The sequence below is a fragment of the Vigna angularis genome, chromosome 8, assembly GCF_016808095.1.
Source record: "Vigna angularis cultivar LongXiaoDou No.4 chromosome 8, ASM1680809v1, whole genome shotgun sequence".
NCBI lineage: Eukaryota > Viridiplantae > Streptophyta > Magnoliopsida > Fabales > Fabaceae > Vigna > Vigna angularis.
In genome coordinates, this window is record NC_068977.1 from 2,393,611 (window position 1) to 2,406,304 (window position 12,694).

The 12,694-nt window shown below is 40.5% G+C and overlaps 1 pseudogene; it reads right to left on the reverse strand.

The window, feature by feature from the left end:
- Positions 1 to 3,048: 3,048 nt before the first annotated feature.
- LOC128193603 (putative pentatricopeptide repeat-containing protein At5g08310, mitochondrial) lies at positions 3,049 to 6,817 on the reverse strand (annotated as a pseudogene).
- Between the last annotated feature and the right edge of the window lie 5,877 nt (positions 6,818 to 12,694).

Below are 12,694 nucleotides of genomic sequence, written 5' to 3' on the forward strand. Positions count from 1 at the left end.
GTGCGTCACATGTGCGGACGTAGCACTTCATCCTTACTGGACGTGCGTATTGCTCCTGGACGTGCGTTCTTCTCCAAGCTGCTGGCCACTTCTCTCAAAAGCTGCTGCCCGCGTGCGTCACATGTGCAGACGTAGCACTTCATCCTTACTGGACGTGCGTATTCTATCTGCTGGGCTTGCTGCTGCTCAAAAGATGGACGCGTGGTGCCTTCTGTGCTTGCTGGACGCTCCCCATGGGCCGTCTCTGTGTGAACCCAGCGTGGACGTCCGTTGCTGCCCCAGCTGGACGCTGCTATCCACTCTGCTGGACGTGCGTGTGGAGTGTGCTGGACGTGCGCTGTCTCCCAAGCTGCTGGAAGCGTGAATCCAAACCAGGCCGTGCGTGCCATCTGCTGGACGCTCCCCCTTGTGGGCCGTGTGGATTGCTGGACGATGACGTGCTTTCCATCCGCGCCAGCTCTTCTTCTAATGTGGAGAACACTGCTGGACCAGGCCCTCTTCCGTGACAAGCTGCTGCCAAGCTGGACCAGAATTTCAGTTGCACCTCCAAAAAGTAAATCCACACCTCTCACGTTTTAGTTTAAACAAAATTGATGTCACATTTTCTTTTGACCTCCAAAATGTCCCAAATATTATCCAACAATTTTCCTACAATTAATAATGAAAATAATTAGCTCAAATAATTCAAATTAATTAAAATAAGAATTTTTGGTCAATTTAAGCACAATTAGTAAAAATGGAAAAATACCGGACATTTTAGCATAATTCCCTGATTAAATTCGGTACAATAAACTAAGTGAAGTGAAGAAAATATCGACTCATCAAAATAGACCACACTTAGTCTTTTGCACTCCTGGGCAAAATCAAGACCAAGGAATAGTTTAGAGGACATCCAGGGAAGTGACACAACACTCAACACAAAAAAAAAACAAAGACTAACAATGACAGAAACAAAATTACACAGTTCTCAAGGAATCTGGACCAAGAAAGGAAGTAGACAATATTGTCAGAGCAGCTGCAGCGGAATGGTTAGCGTGGGAACAAACCAAGAGGGGGGGTGAATTGGTTATTTTCAAATATTATCCCTTTTTAATATTTTTCTCTTAATTTCTTACTAAGCAGATAATTAAACTTAAATAACAGAGTAAGGGAAAGAGAAAAATTACACAGGTATTTTATCCTGGTTCAGATCACTAGGATCCTACGTCCAGTCGCTTATCTCAAACAAGATAAACCTTTTTCACTATCACAAAACTATTACAAATATTAGTCACACAGAAAAACAATTTGTAACAATTTAGAAATTACCACCTCTCTTGAAACCACAAGAGATGAACTTACACCTCCTTTGAATCTTCACAAAGGATGATCACCTCCTTCGAATGCTTCACGAAGGATGATTCTCTTCCAGACACTTCCTCAGACACACCAAGGATGATCAAGCTATTCCTCTGTCACCGCAGTACCACTTCAGGACTTTGCAGACAAGAGTTTCCTTAGCTTCAGCAATTTCACAGAGTTCTCAAAAGAGTTCAGAGTACTTGAGCACAAGGGAAGAGTTGGAGTTGAGAGAAAATGAGAGTCTATTTATAGACTCATCCAAAGGCTCCTCCATTTTCGCTTTTAGACTTTCTGACAGTGTTAATCGATTAGCTACAGTGGTTAATCGATTAACAACCCAACGGATACTTCAACGGCTCTAAAAACGGCTAGTTTTTCAAACGTTCACCTTGTTAATCGATTAACAGCCCTTGTTAATCGATTAACGCTAATCGATTAACACCCTCTGTTAATCGATTAGCACTGCACTGCTTGGCTTCTTCATGGCGCACTGGAACAATCGATTAACAGCCCTTGTTAATCGATTAACGCTAATCGATTAGCACCTCTTGTTAATCGATTAGCACTGCACAGAATTTTGCTTATGGCTTATTTTTACATCACTTTTGAATGCATACATAAAACTACTAATTTTCCTATGTTCATACAATTATTACAAAAGATTACAAGTCTTCAAAGATCATTCTTCATGAGTCTTGTTTGTTCTTGACTTTGAATTGGACATCATCAAAACTTCATCTTCATCAATTTGCTAACAAATATCCAACACAAAATCAATCAGAGAAAGCAAATACTCATGAAATCATCCAAGCAATTCAAGACATGGCAAAATGATCAATCAGCTCAAGAGGTGAATCAAAAGTAACAAAAACTCACAGATGCACTATCAGTGTTTCTCTCAAGTGTCTACGGTAAGCAATTTCAACTCAATGCACTCAAGAAAAGCAAGCAACAACAGACTTGGCAAGCCTCTAATATCAACACTCAAGCACATACGCATGTTCAAATCAAAAGGTCTTTTATGGATGTAATGGGGCCAAGGACATGGGAGGATAACATATGGATGAGAAGCTATAAACCAAAAGAAATAGAGGAGCAATGGGGAACAAGTGTAAACACAATCAACTCACACCCAAAAGTTGTGCATAAAAGAATGCAGTATAGTGCTAGGAAGTGACTCCTAGGTCGTCTCTCAAGGACCAAATATGGTTCAGTCTTAGCTCTAACAAGTAGTGGGAGGTTTTGAGTTTGTTGTTGTGGACAAAAGAAATAAATTGCAGTAAAAATAAATTAAAACAGTGAAAACCGAAACAGTAAAAAAAAACGTGCAAACAGTAAAATCACAAAATGGTAAAAACGAAAATCAACACAGTGCAATGAAAATGAAACTGGAAAACATGACTGAATGGTAAACGTTCAGAAAACTTTGGTTCAGAAAAGCAAACAGCTTGCAGAAAATGTAATTTCAGATTTCAAAACAGTAAAACAGAAGGAGAAATTTGCAGCAGAATAATAAAAACGAAAATTTAAAGTGCATCAGAGAAAATGAAATGTTCAAACAGCAGCGTAAAACATCATATCAGCAGAAATTTAAAATCGCAGAAAGCATGAGACTGGCGGAAATTAAACTGCGACAGAAATAAAACAGTAAATAAACCTGGAAGCTCAGAAGCGGAATTTGAAATGAGACTGGAAATTACACTGAAGTTCATTACAGAAAACAAGAAATTATACTAACATCACATCATATTGATCACTGGAAATGGAAAAGAAACCCCAAACCTCCCCAAGGGGGAGGGGGAAAAATTACACAGAGCCGAAAACTAGGAAGCCTCTACCCTACTCCTACTCCTATACAAGCTTCCATCTTCTCTTCCGTTTCCAACACTGGACCAGGGCCGTGACACTCTTCTCTTCAAGCTTGCTGGATTTGGACGTTGCTGCCAGATGTGCTAGATGGGAGCTGCATTCTTTGCTTGCTTCTTCATGTGTGGCAGTGAGCTGTAGCGTGAAGAGCTGGATTGTTTTTCCTCTGTGCAGCAAGACCGTGAGTTTTTCTGGAATGGACGGTGCAGGCTTCTTCTGCTGGATACCGTGCACACCAACGTTACTCTTTCATGGATAGATTAAAAACCTCAATAAAGAAAATGCATGAACCAAATGAAAATGGCAATGTGTAAAATCAGCAATATAAAATTAAAGTAGATGCTTTTCATTCAACCGTAACAATGTTCACAATTTTTCCTCTCAAAATCCAAACGTTCAGGAAGAGAAAAAAAAACTCAGTAAATGTGGCGGCTGGAGCACATAACCGTGCTTCCCATTCCAGGCCCCCTTCAAAACATTAAGAAAGCTCCATCTAAAAAAAACATGTAAGTGGCGGCTTCAGCTAGTGCCCCAGCCCTCACCCGTAACCTTCCATCTCTCCAACTCTACTCTCCCTTTCGGTGGTGGCTACTCTCCTCCTGGACGAAAAACCCCCCAAAAACCAGAGAGTGGCAGCTTCTCTCGGTAGCTGCTTATTCTCCCCCCAAGCTGGACTTGCTTACCTCCGTGCTTCCAAGCTGGAATGCTGGATCCGAGAGCTCCCTCTTGCTAGACGTCACCTCCAGCTCCAAGCCTAGACACCCCCATTGCGTGTTGGGCCATGTGCTTCTGGATGCTACTGGACTTCAAAGCTTCTTTTCCTAATAACGAAAATAATTAGCTCAGATAATTCAAATTAGTTAAAATAAGAATTACTGGTCAATTTAAGCACAATTAGTAAAAACGGAAAAATACCAGACATTTTAAGTGAAGAAAATATCGACTCATCACATACCTTTCTTTTTGTGTACATTTGTTTCTTTTCAAATGCTTCAATTTTTACTTGTCCGATGTAACATTCCTTTGGCAGTGGCATAAACAATTTGATTAACCTTTATAATCCGACGTTTATCAAGCAATGCGTAGGAAGTTTGCCCTCTTCACTTAAAACTTTCATACCAGAGGATGTTCTGTGATCCTTGGAAAATTTGTCTATTGCATCCATCACAACGGGGTAACTTTTATCATGGGATTCTGGGAAAAATCCTGAATAAACCATCTCCTTAAAAATCTCAAATGCAGAGGCCAAGTCCATATCAGACAGAAAAGCACTGAGCAATGCAATATAAATGAACGAGTTGGGCTTCATTTCTTTCTGTTCCATCTCGCGTAAATAATGGAGTGCAGCAGATGGCCTCTTGCAAATGCAAAGACCATAAATAAGTGCCATAAAAGCAACTCGATTAGGAGAACAACCTTTTCTTTCCATCTCTTTCCAAACCAAGAGTGCATCATCAGGCCTTTCTTCTCTGCAAAACCCATCCACCAAAGTTGAGTAAGTGACGACATTGGGCTCCCTGTCTTCTTCAGACATTTTCGACAGAAGAGACATCGCCCTATCAACAGAACCACTTTTGCACCAACTATCTATAAGCAGACTGTAAGTCACAACTGAGGGACAGAGGCCCTTTACAAAAATCTCATCCAACAATTTTTCAGCTTCTGCAACTCGGTTGACCTTGCAGAGCCCTCTGATCACTATGTTAAAAGCCACCACATCAGGACAATGGCCACGAGAACACAAATCCCTGAGCAAGTTCAATGCTCGGTCCACTTTTTGAATCTTGATCAAACCCCCCATTGCTGCAGAATAGGAAACTATGTCAGGAAGGAAACCTAGCTGAACCATGCTGTCAAGAAAATCGCATGCTTCTACAGCCCGGCCACGATCACACAGTTCTTTCACAAGAAGGGTGGAATTTTTTATCCACGGTTCATGCCCACAAGCACGCATCACTTTCAACATATCGATAGCTCCTACGACATCTTTTCTTTTACACAGGCATCCATAAATTGAGTTGTAAGTGAAATGAGTTGGTTCAATTTCTGATTCTTTCATGTCTCTCAACAGCTCACGGCTCTCGTCCAATCTATCAGAATCGCAGAGACCATTGATCAGATTGTTGTAAATCAAAACGCTTGGCCTACCAACAAATTGTTTAAGGTCATTGAAAAGACTTAGAGCGAGGTCCAACTGACCATTTGTGAGTAAGCCATCAATCACGATGCTAAAGGAAGCGGCATTTGGGAAAACCAATCTCTTGTCCTTGAAGAAATCATCCATCTCGACATCAGTGAATTTGCTCTGAATCATCATCTGAAGAAGGCGGCAGGCTTCATCCACCTGTCCCTCATTAACATAACAAGTCAAAACAGCATTGTAAATCAAAACGAGAATTTTCTCCTCTTTATCTTCCAGAACCTCTTCCAGCAACTTGGTAATCACACTTCTGTCTGGAAAAACCGATATCAACTTCGTAAAGATTCCAATATCTGGGGCAACCACAAACTGCTTCATCTCCGAAAGCAAGCTCAGAGCTCTCTGAGCATCATTACTCTTACACAGTCCTCCAATGAGAACATCAAATAATGAAACAGGAGGAGTGAAGCCAACCCGACACATTTTCTCAAACAACTGAAGGGCCCTATCAACCCGATCCTCCTTGACAAACCCATGAATCAAAACAGAGAAAGTCTTCTCACTTAGCCTCACCCCCTGTCCATCCATCCTCTCCACCAACTCAAACGCTTTATCCACATCCCCCCACTTGGAAAACGACAATGCCAGCACAGAGCAAACACGCGCATCAATCAAACTCTTTTCCTTCATCCCATCATAAACCCTCAAAGCCTGATCAAACCTGCGAGCTTTGCAATAAGCTTGCACGACAGGCGTCAGCGTGAACTTATCAAATTCCCATCCAAACCCCTTCATCTCCTCCAACCTAGCCTCCACCAAATCAACCTCCCCGGCCTTGGACAGAGCCTCCAACAAGCAGTTGTAGCAGTAAACATTGGGAACGCAAAGACCCTTCACCCGCATTTCATCGAACAGGTGGTGGGCCTCCTGCGCAAGGCCCACTTCGCCCAAACACCGAATGAGGAAGCCCAAGGCACCGGGCGTGAAGGAACAAGGAGCGGACTCCACGAGCTGTTTGACGACCGTTTTGAGATGGGTGGTTTGGCGGGAGCGGGAGAAGATAGAGGCGATGGTATTGTAGGTGTAACAATTATGGCGGTAGCCATACTGGTGTTGATCGGAGGCCCACTGGAAGAAGGAGAGGGCGAGTTTCCAAGTGGGGGAGGCGCGTGAGAACGGACTCGACAAGGGGAGGCGTGAGGATGGGAGCGAAGAGGTTGAGTTCGGGCCCGGCGGCGTTGGGTTGTTGGGTGAAGACGGAGACGAGGTTGTCGGCCACAGAAGAATCATAATGAAGATTGTTATGGGGTGATCTCGAATATGAGAGTTTGGCGATTACAGAGAAAATAGAAGGGATTTTGAGTTTCTGGATTGCGACGGCCATTAACACTCTTTCGCACGAACCACTCCAATTGACATTTGCATTACATTCCTATGTACAGAGGTGTCATTTGAGCCTCTGATCCATGGGTTGACCGTGACCCCATCTAAAATCAAGGCTCAATTTTCTAGCCCACGGGTTTTTTAAAAGCTCCAATCCCTAAAGGTAGGGTTGGGTTGAGGCTAGTCCCAAATTAAATTAATTCATTTTTAATGTTCCTTTTACTTATTTTTTTTATTTATTTTACAAGTTTAATAATTTTCAAAATTTACATGATATTTAATATCTTTTAATTAAATATAAATGTATAAATATTGATTTTATAAAAACTTATTTAAAATAAATTTTTAGTTATAAGTATATTTTAAATATATAATTTTATTATTTTGGAAAGTTGAAAAAAAAATTATTATTATTATTTTTATTTTAAAGAAAATGAAAAAAATTTCAAAAAAGAAATTATAAAAGTAACACAGTTGAAAATTCGATTTTTCAATAATCGAATTCTGATATCTATATAAATATTTGAAATATTAATTATGGATAGATTTTAAATTCAAATCTATTGATTGGATGAATTTTTAATATCGGTGTAAAATTTTTATTTTTTATAGTTTGTCATATAAAATTCTTTTGTTGAATGTTGTAACATCCCAAAATACAGTAATTACCATAAATTAGAATTAATTACAATTAACAGTATAATAAACAGTCCTTATACTAAGAAAACGAAGAACAAAAGCCGAACGGCTTAAAGTACAGAACCATTGTACAGGAAACGGAAATAATACAGTTTCAGGACGAACGGTTTTACAAAATAAAATAATCGAACGTCCAATTCAAAAGCGAAATCTAAACTCTTTAAAAAGGACGAACGTCCTACTACTCCGCTTTAACTTCAACATCGATTAAGTTCTCTTCTTCGATCACATCCTCTAAGGTGGCCTCGCCTTCTGCTCACATCCACACAGATGATCATTGCAAGACAGGACGAACGTACATAGACAAATGGACAACACAAGGAAAAACGAAAGGGTAAGCTTATATAATTTAATTCATACAATCAACACATACATTTAACAATACAATTCACACACACAGCATGTAACTTCACATAGAATAACATAGTAATATATATATATATATATATAAGACAGACCGTCCGGACTGTATGAACCTGTGTAGTTACAAGCGTCCTTGCACCCGAGTGATGTAGTAACTGGGATACACCAAACAGCTGCCACTCGAGGTTAGTCCGTTCTTACGTCGCCCATGTTAACTTATGGACTAAGGACCTCCTGCCGTTCCCACACATGAACTACCCTCTTCTACGTGAAGATGAGCATCACGGAACATCAGGATGGACAGCGAGTCTTAACTTATCCACAGTCATACTTTACCAAATTTAATATTCAATATATATGTAAGAGACGTTCCTCCCTGGAACGCTCGTTGAAATTCCACAACCATAAATTCAGTTCTCATAGTGTTCGCACATCATAATACTTCCTCTTAAGTACATTTTCATTCTTTGTTCCACTTTCATAAAAAGACGAGCGTTCAACCCTCTGAAGGACGAGGACGAACGTTAACCGCTAACCCGAGAAGGACTCGTCACCAATTAGAATAAAACGACAGCTGATCATTTGACGAACGACACAGCTACTCGAATCATTTGAATGAAAAGACTCTAAAGTGATACAACAACTTTTCAAAATATTCTACGTACCAAGAAGTTAAGCCAAATCCAATTGGATGAATATACAACAAGACGAGAAATTGAATACGCTGAGAATCATTAGTTTAAAGGAATCGAATGTCAGTCAATGACCGAACGCATCAATAACCATTTACTAAGTATTTGGACGAACGCTATTTACGTCCGTTAAGAGATCAAAGGTAAGGACGAGCGGTCGGTATAAGACCGAACACTACATTAGAACGAACACTAGGTAGATGACCTAGCACTGATTAAGACGAACGTTCGGTATAAGACCGAGTGCTATTTAGAACGAACGCTTGATATAAGACCGAGCGTTATTTAGGACGAACGCTTGGTATAAGACCGAACGTTACTGATTTTAAAGTTTAAGGTATTTATATACAACTGAGCTGAATCGAACGCTCAGAAAGTAATTCAAATGAGGACGCTCGTTCTTGATCAGAATTCTTTCCGAATGAAAGAATTCCATTCTAAGTCAATTTCAGGAAAACCGAACGGTATAAGACCGTATGATGACGAGCGTACTTTATCATAGAGAAAATCATTATATCCAGATTTATTTAAACTATATTAACTTTCACAATTTTCATACGATTCATACTTTATAACTTCACATCCAGTATCAATTCACAGACTTTATAGAATTCATCATAATAATAACTCATACATTACAGTAATCATCCATCCTTCAATCCATACGTATCAAACATACTCATACATTACAACCAACATATGCCATATTCATTATCAGCGAACGTTCATAACAGTTAAATCAGCATACTTTTCATGCATCCAAGTATATCATACCACATACAAGTATAAATTAAATTTATAAGCTTTCCTTACCTGGATAGTAGTGTACTCTCAAAAAGCAAGATTTAGTGCTTCCTCTAACAGCGTTCTACCCTCAGGTTTCGCTCAACAATTTCCACTCAATCTAAAAATACCAGAAATCAAAACAACTCAGTCCTATAACCCATGCATGCAACCAGAACTAGGGTTTGCATGAAACCAAATGGACGAACGCTTAGCGACGAGAACTTACCAGTTTCCAATCCAAATTCTGTTCGGTCCAGAATGACGCTCACGTCTCAGGGAACGTTTCTACGGTTCTGAAACGTGATCGGAGAAGAAGGTGATGAGTTACAGTAGAGAGAAGTTAGGAGGTTCTAGAGAGAAGTTAGAGAAAATGAAAGGTTGGGTTCTAAGGAAGAAGAAAAGTGCGTGCAGGTCAGAGAGAGTTTTTCCAGAAACTCAGTTTTGTTAATTTCCACGCCCAAACGAACGAGCGTCTCCTCTACTGACACCTGCACTCCCACTTCTGATTTCCGAAACTTCTAACGTGACACGTGGCGCTCGTGCATGCAGTGCAAAGTGCGTTTTTAATGCACTGGACGTGTGGCGTGGGTGCATTTATGGAAGCTGACAGGTGACTCAGCAGTGTATTAATTGAGATTTAGACAAGATAATTATGGTTAAATTTTCCGAGGTCTCACATTCCACCTATCTACAAAAATTTTCGTCCTCGAAAATTAAAGACTCACCCGGAAATAGATTAGGATACAAGTCCTTCATGGCGCTTTCCACTTCCCACGTTGAGTCACCAGTTCTTGCGTCCCATAACACTTTCACCATTCGGACAGCTTTCCGCTTGTAATATCTGGTATCACTTTCTTCAATTCGCACCGGCTGCATCTCCAACGTTCGGTCTGGACGAAGTTGAACGTCTTCCAACTCCAGTACGTGGGATGGATTCGCTATGTACTTCCAAAGTTGGGAAACGTGGAATACAGGGTGAAGGTTCAACAGCTGAGGTGGCAATGCAAGCTCGTATGCTACTGGTCCAATTTTCTTCAGGATTTGATATGGTCCAATGAATTTGGGAGACAGCTTCTTTGGACGAACGGCTCGGCCTACACCAATGATCGGGTTGAGTCGAAGAAACACATGATCTCCTGCAGCGAACTCCAAAGGTCTTCTCCTCTTATCCGCATAAGATTTCTGCCTACTCAGAGACGTCTTCAACCTCTCCTGAATTTGCTTGACTTTCTCGGTCATTTGCTGGATAAGCTCAGGTCCAGTTAGCACGTTCTCTCCTTCCTGGAACCAACAAAGTGGCGTTCGGCATTTTCTCCCATAGAGTGCTTCAAACGGTGCCATTCCAATGCTTGCCTGAAAACTGTTGTTATATGAGAATTCCACTAGCGACAGGACTTCATCCCAAGCGCCTAAGTGATCTAGGACGCACGTCCTCAATAAATCTGTCAGGAGCGGCTGCAGCGGAATGGTTAGCGTGGAATAACAAACCAAGAGGGTTTTTAATTCAAACGTGTGCCTTTTAATTTCTACTCAATTAAACTTACTTAGCAATTAATATTGATAAATAAAGAGAGTAAGGTTGAGAGAAATTTGCACAGATGATTTTATCCTGGTTCGGATCTTACCAATCCTACGTCCAGTCGTTTATCTCAAACAAGATAAACAATTAACTACTCACAAAACAATTACAAACTACAATCACAAAGATACAATTTGTAAGAGTTTAGAAAACACCTCTCTTGATACCACAAGAGATGAAACTACACCTCCTTTGAGTCTTCACAAAGGATGAACACCTCCTCCGAATACTTCACGAAGGATGAACACCTCCTCCGAATACTTCACGAAGGATGATTCTCTTCCGAACACCTCCTTAGACACACCAAGGATGAACCGGCTATTTCCTCTGTCACCGTAGCAGCACTTCACTAGCTCCACAGACACGAGTTTCACAAGCCGAACAAGAACACACAAGTCTCAAGAATTTCTGAGTATTTGAGCACAAGGGAAGAGTTTCTGTGTTGTTGGTTGTTTTTCTTGAGAGGAAATGAGAGTCTATTTATAGACTCATCCAAAGGCTCTTCCATTTTTCGTTTTTAGGCTTTCTTACTGTGATAATCGATTATCTTAAGTTGCTAATCGATTAGTCACTAAAAGACAAAACAACGGATAGTCCAACGTCTCGAAAACGACTAGTTTTTCAAACGGACACCTTGCTAATCGATTAACAGCCTCTGCTAATCGATTAGCGCTAATCGATTAACCACCCTTGTTAATCGATTAGCTACAGTGTTTTGCTACAGTAATTGTGCTACAGTATTTTGCTACAGTATTGTGCTACAGTATTTTGCTACAGTAATTTTACAAAACACTTTCTTTTTCTAATCTAAGTCCTATACATATTTCTAAGAGTATTACAAAAGCTTTCCATATCAATACAAGTCTTCATAACATCTTGATTCTTGATTGGTCTTGACTTGATTTGGACATCATTAAAACTTCATCTTCATCATTTTGCTAACAAAATCTTCCAGCGTCTGGATTGTCCTCTCAGATTGGCCGTCCGTCTGTGGATGATAGGTTGAACTCATCTGCAATCTACTCCCCAATTCACCTTGCAAAGATTGCCAAAACCGAGATGTGATTCTCGTGTCTCGGTCAGAAATTATGCTTGAGGGGACTCCATGTAAACGAACGATCTCCTTGATATACAACTTAGCCAAGTTGGTCATCGACATCTTCAAATTTACTGCCAGGAAGTGGGCGCTCTTCGTTAGCCTATCCACGATTACCCAAATCGAGTCGTGATTCCTGACCATGTGTAAGGAATCGTAATTAATTAAAAAAAAAAAAGAGAGAACGGGGAGGAAGGAACGTGCGCTGCCACAAAGGGACAGTGAACGTTGCTTCCCCTTTGAAAACAAAACCAAAAGAAAACAAGAAAAGGAAAGAGAAGAAGAGGGGAAGAGGGAAGAGTTTGGGAAGTTAAAAAAGGGAAGCTATGGGTTCTGCTGGGAGGAGAAATGATTGCTGCCAAATTTTTTGTGAGAGAGGAGAAGTTCTTGCTGCAAGTTCTGGGAAAGAGGAGAAGTGGAGAACTTTTGAAGTTTTGGAGGAGATAGACTCAAAGAATTCACAAAGGAAGTCTTCAAGAGGTAAGGGGTGCTAGATTTTTCGTTTTGATTAGTTAATCTTACTGTTTTTGTAAAAATCTAAAAGCTTTAGAGTTAAAAATGGAGGTTTTTCTGGTTTTCTGGAAAACCAGTGATTCTGCAGAATCTGCAGACTCGCGTTCGTCCAATTTGGTTTCAAATTGGACGTTCGTCCAAAACTTGACGAATTGAACGTTCGTCCACGTTGTTTTGAACACTCGTTTTTTCTTTAGCCTGACGAGCGTCCGCTCATGCGTTCGCTCATGCGTTCG